This window comes from Physeter macrocephalus, chromosome 5 (genome assembly GCF_002837175.3).
Source record: "Physeter macrocephalus isolate SW-GA chromosome 5, ASM283717v5, whole genome shotgun sequence".
Taxonomy (NCBI): domain Eukaryota; kingdom Metazoa; phylum Chordata; class Mammalia; order Artiodactyla; family Physeteridae; genus Physeter; species Physeter macrocephalus.
In genome coordinates, this window is record NC_041218.1 from 102,632,401 (window position 1) to 102,642,580 (window position 10,180).

At 47.1% G+C, this 10,180-nt stretch overlaps 1 long non-coding RNA gene across 1 annotated transcript in view; it reads left to right on the top strand.

The window, feature by feature from the left end:
* Positions 1–1,455, top strand: part of LOC114486254 (uncharacterized) — a 3,613-nt gene extending 2,158 nt beyond the window's left edge. The window contains exons 2-3 of the long non-coding RNA XR_003679663.1: positions 626–690; positions 1,342–1,455. This is a non-coding gene — a long non-coding RNA (uncharacterized lncRNA). The remainder of the gene's footprint in view (positions 1–625; positions 691–1,341) is intronic.
* The last annotated feature ends 8,725 nt before the right edge of the window (positions 1,456–10,180 follow it).

Genomic DNA, 10,180 nt, shown 5'->3' on the forward strand with positions numbered 1-10,180 from the left:
CAAAGAGTCATGTACCAGAATGTTCATTGCAGCTCTATTTACAATAGCCAGGACATGGAAGCAACCTAAGTGTCCATCGACAGATGAATGGCTAAAGAAGATGTGGCACATAGATACAAGGGTTCTTTTTTGAATATACATTTCAGGAAGCCTGAGCTGTCAGGGCAGCTGCCAGGAGAAGGTTTTCTATGGCAGCTCTTGAGGTCTTTGAGAAACGGCCTGGGGGGTGTGAGGACCCACAGTCCGGGTTCACAGGCATTTGTCCATGGATGGAAGATCCATGGACATGGGTGGGGCAATAAAAGCTGCTTTACCCTTGGGTGTGAGGGAGAATCTCTAGGAATACATGGAATTTCATGGATCTCATCCAGGAATACCAGCCTTTGAAAAGAACACTTCGGAAACATGATGGTGACACTTCCGTGCTATCAGCCCAACCCCAGTGGGCCTTAAGTTCTTTCACAGAAAGGACAGCAGACCGGAATACAAAGCTACTTTTCAGATGCCTGAGGTCACTTGAAGATTTGAAGCCTGGGTGGAACAGCTCCCCTGTAAGCACCGTGGGGAAGTGGAGGAGGTGCCGGGGGGAGTCCTGAAACGCGATTTCTTCTCTGTGCCTCTTCAGTTCCTTCCTGCCGGTTCTCAGAGCAGCCTTGCTTCTTCATTATTATCATCATCACCGTCACCCCAGTAAGCAGCTGAAAGACCTCCTCCCACCTCCCGTGTGCGCTGTGGTCCCTCCTGCCCCTGCTCCCGTTCTTCCTTGCTTTCCAGAGGCAAAGACAGTCCCAGGGATCGCATCTCACCCCACCGCCTCCTCTGGCTGACTGTTAGGGAGGGATGTTTGTGCCGGATTTTCAGGCCGGAGCAGCCCGGGACCTTGCAGTCCTTAGAGGGACTTGGCCCTCGCTCTAAGGCAGATCCCTCAGACAGACTGCAGACTTCCTCGTGTGGCTCCAAGGCCCTGGACACGCTTGTCTCAGATTTGTGATGAGGTTTCCACGCTCCTTCCCTGCCCCTTCTCCTTCCGCACCCCTGGGGCCAACATCGTTAGCTAATCGAAGTGTTCCTTTTCACAAGCCTCAGACCCTTGAGGGCAGCTGCTTTCAGCTGATGAGCTGGCACCTAAACAGAGCCTTAGCTCTTTCTAGACTTGCCTTTTACTGCACCCCATGTCCTCCCTTGGCTCTTAATTCCTGATTTGGGGCTTTGCTACCTAACCCCATTCTCTCGTGTTGTTTTTTCCGCCTAGAGCGCTCTCCGCACAGCCCAGCAATTCCTGCCCTCAGGCTGTGGGGGGCCCAATGAACAACACAAACGCGCTTTCCTTCCTTCTCTTAGGAAACTCGTGAGCGTCCACGACGGACAAAAATGGACAGCAGCTCTATAGGCTGATAGCAAAAGGAGACCCGACCCCAATTTCCCGGGAAACTTTGACTCACATCACTGTTAATAAAGGCCAGTTAGGAAGTTAGTTCTGAATTGTGTGTCCTTCCACCCCCCCCACCCCCCCCCACCAGCCCCGCGTCTCAGCACAGGAGGGAGGGGCGGAGGGTACAAGGATACCGCCGGCTGCCTGTCGCGGGACGGCGGCCACACCCACCAGGATGCCGGGCAGTAGCCCCCTCGGATGTTCGGGGACCCTACGCCCAACCAGAAGAAATCTCCCAACACACACGTGGACATTGTGGGCTGCAGACATGCTCCATACCCTGTTTTCCTCACGGGGACCAGCCCTCGAGAGCGCTCTCCGCTCAGGGATCTCTCCCTGCACGTGTCCATCACCCTCTGCAAGACAACATACAAACTCCGGTGTTGCCAGCAGCTATGCTTTGCTGCACCCTCCCCCAAGGCAGCATGTGCTGCTTCTCCCAAACGGGTCCAGCTCCACTCCATGTCAACCCGGCGGTGTAGAGAGTTTACACGGGAGCCCCTCACCACAAAATCCTCTACCTTTTTTCTTTTTCTCCCTCTTGGAGTCAGCAGCCTCATCTTGCCACCTAGAAGTCAGTGTGTCCGAGCCCCTCTGGCTGGGCTGGCTTCAGCCCTGTCTTCCCAGACTTCTTCACACCATCTCTTTTCTTAGGTAGCCTGATCTCCATAATTTGCATCTTCATTTTCATCCCTTGGCTGATTTAAAAAGGATTCTCCTTGGGATTTACTCCCTGTACCAGATGCTGTTGGTACTATCCAATGTCTGTTCTCCCATTTTTCTATAGTAAATGAACTCAGGGTGTTTAGCTGGACACGTGGCCACCACAACAGACCCCATCTCCCAGCGAGCGCGGCTCTGTGAGTACAGGGCACCAAGGGGAAGTAGGCGAGTGTGGACACATCTTCTGTGAGGTGTCCTCCAAGACAGGAGGCACACCCTTTCCTGCCTTTGTCTCCTTTTTGCCTGGAATGTGGATGTTATGGCTGGAATTAGAACAGCAACCTTGGAGGAAGAGTTAAAAGCCGTGTGCTGAGGACAGCAGGTGCCACGAAAGAGAACAAAACGGGCCCCGAGAGACGATTAAAACGTCTATTTAAATGAAAACAATTTTAAGTTTTCTTTTCAAAACAAAGTTTAATAACATGTATACATAGGAGGGACCCAGGAAAACTAACTCCTAAAATTTTCTTTATTGTATTTTTTCCTACATACATTATGTTTATGATTGGAAAACACCTTAAATTCCATGCTTTGAGGCCTATTTAAAATTTTAGTTTCTCTCTGAAGACTTCTGTTATTTTCTCATATCAAAGAAAATACATAAAATAATTGATAATTTGATTCTTAAAATATTCCACTGTTTTGATAAAAAAGGCAGCAGAGGTCAGATTTGGACACCTGATCTGTCTCGAGATGTTCACATCTTTAACTGAGCCTTCCATTTAACTGCCCTCCTGTAAAATAGCTGAACTCTGAGACTTCCCTTGACAGCAACATGTGAGGAGCCAAAGGAGACAGAAATTAGGGTGGAGGGGTGCCGGGGGTATTCCCAGAGGGAGGAGAAAGTCGGTTCTTTTCCATGTTCCTGCTTTTCTGAAAGCGGATCAAATGTTTTTGTCTGGGCAGAATGTAGTTGCCGGGTCTTCTACTCGTTCCTGATCACACTTAGACAAAACAACGAGACATGCCTGGGCCCAGCCCCTTGGACAGGGTTCAGAGCGCAGGCCAAGGGCTCCTGCCTGTGGGGGTGGGACTCGGGGTGGGAAGACAGACTCTCCTTGGCTGGCCTCCAAGTTCTGCGGCCTAAAGCATTTGGAACCCTCTGGGGTGGGGGCGATGCCCACGGTCCTCGATGGTTCTGGCCAGCCCCCTGTTTTTACAATCTGCGCGCCCCTTTCCCTTAGTGAGATGAGGAGGGGTCCCTCTACCTGATCCTCCTCCCTTAACCTTAAACTAGGGTCATGGACTGAAAGGTGACTCTGCAATCACACTTGATCTGATAAAACTGGAGTGAAAGGCTCTTACTAATCCAGCTTTTCTGGTGTTCTGAAATTCAGAGATGCAAAGTCTTTCGCAAACCCAAAATATAATCAGGCCTCTATTACAAAAAACATGCAAGGTTCTGATTCTCTGGCTCTCCTAGACCTTTTTTTTTTTTTTTAAACATCTTTATTGGAGTAGAATTGCTTTACAATGGTGTGTTAGTTTCTGCTTTACAACAAAGTGAATCAGTTATACATAGACCTTTTTTACCCAAGGAGGTTCCGTTCTATTCCCAGAACCATCTCTCTTCCCATTCTCTCAAACTGAATAGTAACTATTATGTAATGTACAACCCGCTGTGCTCACAGCTGGGTGCAGGGGCTCAGGACCCAGGAGAGACAGCGAAGGTAAGAGCTACACGTGCACACTCAGATGGGCCTGGCTAAGTGAGAGGTTTATTTGGCATGGCAGCGCTGTATGTGTTGCATCTGTGAAAACTTGTTAGAGAAGGTGGGGTGTGAGTTAAGTCCTACAGGATGGAGGCGGGTGTAAAGGTCACCATCCCAGGCAGAGCACAGCTTCTGGAGGCCGTGAGCGAGCAGGGACTGGAATAGGAGATGGCGTAGGCAGCACTGGTGGGAGGGATGGTGTCGCACAGATCTAGACACCAGACAGGGGCTACTTCCTGCGGGCAATATTCTGCACGCCAAGGGCAGTTTTGTATAATTTTGGAAGAAAAAAGTGATGGGTGAGCTTGTGTGTGTCAGAAGAAAGAGCAAAATACAAAGATGCTTTAGGAGTGACAGGACCCACATCCTGTCGGTGACGTGAGGAGACCACAGTGCAAGAGATGCCGAGGGAGAAGAGGGTGGGTGTGAACTGGGGCAGCGCGTGCTGGCTGGTGAAGGTGAGGCAGGGCTGGGGGCCCCGTGGGAGGATGCAGCTTCCTGCCTAATTGTGCGCAGTGTTTTCTGGAAGTGAGCTGGAAGGTCAGCCTCGGGGCAATTCCCTAAGGAAAGAATTTTAAAGTCCCATCGCAGGTTGCCCCTGTATCACAATCAGAGCAAGCCTTCCTGCAGAAGAGGGGTCGGGGCGATTTCCAGATTGACTGGACATCTCCAGGGTGGAGAACCCAGCACAGTGAAAGGAAAGAGGCTCATGCAGCCCACGTTACTGTGAAATTTCGGAACTCATACGACAAAAGAAAATATTAATGGCTTCCAGAGAAAAATAAATACCAACAATAAGAACGAAATCCCACCACCCGGTGGCGGCATTCAAAATATTTAACACTTGGTATGGCCTGGACACTGGCCCATCAGAATGGATGCCACTGGAAGTAGCTCTCAAGCGGGGTCTTGCTATACTGGGTATTAGCCCTTTAGCTGTTTGGGTGGTGGAAAGGTCTAAAGGTCCAAGAGGAGAGTCTGCAGGATGCTGGGACATTCCAGGGCTAGGGCTGGGGCTGGGGGTCATAGGATGCTGACCATGTACCAAATGGTGCAAAAACATTTCTGTATTTTAGCAACAGGTGTGGTTGTGTTTCGTGTGGCCCCGCTGACTATCCGTCCTGGCTGCTTCCCACCCTACCCCACCAAAGCAGGGAAACAAATCAAAATGGTACTCTCAGTACTGATTCAGTGCCTTTGGGCATCTGAGAAACAAAAATTCAAAGTAGAATTTTTTACGTAGCCGCATTATCTATCAAATACAAGTTATTTTCAGAATTGCAAGGCTTCAGGAAACGTACCTGCAATACAGTGATAGGTTCAGGTTTGGTGGGGCGTGAAGCCTGTACCATCTGGGGGGCCTCTCTTTCAGAAAAACATTAAAAATTACTACTATATAATTAGATACAAAGTGAATAGTTATTTAGAATCATATGAGAAATCACAACTAAATACAAATATTAGCCTTAAATATTATAAACATAAAATCCAGAAAAAATTTGATTCACTGACTGATTTCTATTATACTTTGATCCGATATTTTCCCCATACTTTTTGGTTGCTTCTTCGTATGACAACAGTTTTATAGTATTTTTGTTGAGAGAAGAGAAGCAATCAGTCCTTTCTCTACTATGGTTGGTCAAAATTTGTTATTTCTTACTGATAGTATAGGAAACTCCGTGTTCATATTGGGATATGACCTCAGGGCCTGCAGGGGCGTGGCCTGTTGGGCAGAGAGGTGACACGGTGAGTGGGGTGGCTCGTGGAAGCCCTTCCTTCTCTGGCTTGGCAAGAACCCAGCTCTGCGAGGGGATGGAGGTGCCGCAGCTCGGCGTGTTCCCCACTCAGCTTCCCCTCAGCCAGACTTCAGACACGCGCTGGGGCCGCTCCACCGCCACCCAGCAGGGTGGGGAATGTGACCGAAGGCAGGTGGGAGAGAGACGTTGCCTTAAACGGTTGCTGTTGAAGGGTCTAATTTTTGAAGAATTTATAAAAACACACAATCATGTGACTCTAAGGCGAAGGCCCTTCCTCCCCAGGCCCTTTGGAAGAGGCTCATTAACAGCACAGTAAATCCACTTTAACTCCTCTGTGTCTGTCCTGGGAGACTACTGCAAGGCGGTACTCTAGCAAAAACAAGGAGCAAATAAAAAAAGGGAGCTGAGGGTCTAGGAAACAGTGGGTCCAACTCAGGAGTGCTCTGAAGAGAGTTCCTGGGAGACAGCAATTCTCAGTCCTAGAAAGAGCACGTCTTCACAGATTTGGAAGAAGGGGGCTCGGGGAGTACACGCATACGTTTCTCCAAAACGCAGGCCGTGGATATCGTGAAGATGCCCAAAGGATTCCATGAAAGAGCCGAGCCATAGATGGCCAGTCTATGCATATGGGTCATCAAAAGCTCACACCACTATGATAATGTACACTTTGCGGTAGACTTAAAAAAACACTAAGATGGAGAGAAAACCAGATGTCCAGCTGACGCTTACCATCTCTGACAACTAGGAATCCTAATTTATAAATCGGAGCAGATGTATTTCCCATTTGACTTTGATTAATAAATGAGCATTGGCGATGATGTTTTAAAAAAGAAATACCACCTGTCTATAATTAATGAAGAAAGAGAGATGTAAAGATGCAATTAAAAAATTATAAAGGTCACAAATAGATAAATTGAAAAAGGTATTATACACCTATATTTCATATACATATGTACGTATGTAGTAGGTGAATGTGTTATGGGGAAAGATAGTGAGGGTGTAAGCAAACTAAACCATCATTCAGCATAACAGCGGATAATATGTAGAGCTGATAAATCCAGAAATAGCTCTGTGAGCTTGTTATTGGGAACTTCAGAGACAACCACAGAACCAAATCAGAACTGATTGAATCAGGTTGCTCTGGAGAGCAGGGCTGAGGGTAGGGGTGCAGGCAGGGACAAGTGGCTTTCTTTATCAGTGTCTCTCCTTAGTTGATTTTTAGAAAACGTGTACATGTTATTCTGATTGAAAATACATTTAAAACATTTGGAAAAGAGCTCAGGTTAGAAGCCTTACTTGAGTGGGGACCACGGGGCTCATGTACATAACTGCACGGCACTGCCAGGCTTCCTTAGCTATGCCGCCTTGTTGTAGGTGTGTGTGTCTTTGTCAGCTCAGGTTGCTATCGCAAAACACCACACTTGGGGGGCTGCAACAATAGACGTTTGTTTCTCACAGTTCTGGAGGCTGGAAATCCAAGATCAAGGTGCCAGCAGATTCGGTTCCCTGTGAGGCCTTCTACCTGGCTGGCAGATGGCTGCCTTCTGGCTGTGTGCTCACGTGTAGGGGAGAGGAAGCAAGCTCTCTGCTGTCTCTTCTTACAAGGGCACTAATCCCACCATGAGGGCCCCATCCTGATGACCTCATCTAATCCCAGTTATCTCCCAGAGGCCCTGTCCCCAAATGCTACCACATTCAGGGCTAGGGCTTCCACATACGAATTTGGAGTCCAAAGCCACATGCAGGTGGGAATGTTGATGTGCCATTGTTACAGGGTGTTAGGTTTGGATTTAGAAAGTGTTTGCGTTTGACCGAGGCCACATGGCAAGTTCATGGCAGAGCCTGGGTTCCCGTCTCCAGGGCTTTTGTCTGTGGAGAGATGCCCACACGGTGCAGTGGTGTCCGTGGGGTCAGATAAGTCTGAACAGTGCTAAATAGCCCATCTCTCTCTCCCGGCGCCTTGCAGAGTTCCAGTTCATTAGCAGTTTAACGTTTTTGAGGATCTGGCAAGAAAGAAAACACCTTTTCCCCAAGCACACTTTTTCCCAAGGTAGCAATTCTTAGGCTTTTAAATTTCAGGACTCCTTTTCATTCTTAAAAAAGTACTAAGGGCTCCAAAAAGCTTTGGTAATATGGTTTAGATCTATCAATATTTATTGAAGAAGAAATTAGAGGTAGGAAACTTTGAAAGTATTTACTAATTCATTTAAAAATAACAATAATAAACCAAATACATGTTAACATAAATGAACAATTTTATGAGAAATAATATTTTCAGAAGAAAGTTTAGTGAGAAAAGTGGCTCTGTTTTGTCTTTTTACACACCTCTGTGATCTGTTGGAGTATGGTCTTATGGCGGAAATGTTTGCAGAAAATCCACAAAAAGGAGGAGTATTTAAATATCCACTTTGGATAATTATGGGTCTTCTTTATTGATACTACACCAAAACTCAACAATAGTAGTTTCTTAAAGGTTCGTTGCAATGTGGAATTTGAAACATGTCAATTAAATTTTCATACTCTGTTACATTAAAATCCATTGTTCTATCTTGCAGTTTGGATAGATGTTTTATCTGTGTATTATTTTGTCACATTTTGTGACATTAGCCATTTGGAAAATGCTGGATCCTTGAGTTGTGAAATTTATCAAATGTTGACACATTTCATTATACAGTACTGAAAAATCACATCCGTTACTATCACCACTGATCTCGTTACAGAAGTTACTAGGTCATGGGAAACGGTCAAGCTCATGGTGGCAGATTCAAGTTTTCCAAATTCTAGTTTTTGTTAAAAAGCTTGAATTTTCTCATTGGCAACACTTACTCTCAGTTATTTCCTTGAAGCATCAGGCTTGGTTTGTCCATTTTTGAGAAAATGTCTGCCTAATACCCACGTGTGAATAACATATTTGTCTATCAGTTGTTCTTTCAAGTAAAACTGGTGTCCATGAGAAAGCTGACAAGCTCCGCCCACAAAACCCATCCAGCACCTGGCTCCTCGGTGCCCTGACCGTCACCCTTCAGCACACGCGCCTTCTCATTTCATCTCATACAATAGTAAAGGGACATGTATTAATGGGCCAAGATTTAATGAAATTAATAGTTTTTTTTTTAACCAATTTATCTAGAACATTCTTAAGAGAAACTGACATCACTTGTCGCTGGTGTTAACGTTTCTTTATTCATGACTGTGCGTGCCTGGCGGGGAGAGCACATAGCTGCTGGCAGTTTGCAGCGGGTGCGTTGATCCGTGTGAAGACTCCAGCAGGCTTTAGGCGCACTGCGTTTGCACTCTCAGTGTGAGTGTCAACACCGTGAGGTTTCCATCTTTATTTTGTGTTTTGAGTTGGCGCTCTACTTTAACGAAGCACTTTCACCTCTCCTTATTTATGTGTCTTACATGGCTATGGACTCATGAACTCCTGTTGATTCAATGAGTTATAATCTGTTAACGATCATCACTTATTTTGTTCAAATTGTTAGAGCTTTGGAACTCTCTTGAAACTGGTTCTCATCTGCTTCTTCCTGCCCCACACTCCCATCACACATGGTCTTAGTGTCCTGTGCCTGTCACCACTAGCCCTGAAACTGCAAGACCATGTGGGTGGACTCTGGGCCAGGACAAGTTCTCCTCGCATTTCAGCTTGAAAGTGATGTCTTTTTCTCTGTCACTTACGGCATTGTTTCAGCCTTCAGCTTCACGTGGCCTTTGCCTGGAAGGGAATTAGTTTGTAATGGAGTCTTTTCATTTCAGGAGATACATCAATATTTATATTATTTTGGAATTTCAGCTCAGGTACTACTAAAAAGTTTGTTTCCACAGATTATTGACTCAACACAAGATCTGGATGCTTACCTAGAAGAGTTTCTTTTGCAGAGGTGACGTTTCTAAATTCTCCTTCGTATTGACATTAGACTGGGTGTTTATAATATATTAATGGCTATGTTTGCCAAACCAAATGAACCAGTCACTGTCTTCAAAGAGTGTAAGTTGCGAAAGAGACATGGCACATACACCTAAAGAGGGGAGCATTTGGGTAATGCATTTTGTTCTTTTTGTTTGTTTTTCTTTAGTATTTAGTTTTCATTGACATCTGAACATGGACAAGGGTGAAGAAGTAATGACAAACTAGGAAAGTACTCGGCACCTGCGAGTACAGACAAGGTCCTGCTCTGGGCCCTTCACATGCACTACACCTGCCAGGTGTGTGCTGCTGGCTCCCGGCTTATGACCGTTTTCCATCACAAAGAGGAGCCCCCGCAGCACGGATAAAGCTGGGCGGGCACTGGCACGGGGCCAAGGCCTGTGGAGCTGGCTGGCATCGGGCCGATAAGCCAGGCCGCCGAGCACAGGTGGCAACGCCGGGCCGTTCTGACCCGGGCGGCCCTCGGCCGGCATGGTCTGTCCCTCGTGCTCCAGGACAGCCGTGAGGACGCCACCGGGCCAGCCGGGGAGCGGAGAGCGGTGCAATCGCTTCCGAAGGAGGAGCGGCCGGGCGGCCAGGACAGCAGTGGCCGCGGGAGGCCGCCGCCGTCCGCACCGAATGACCACAG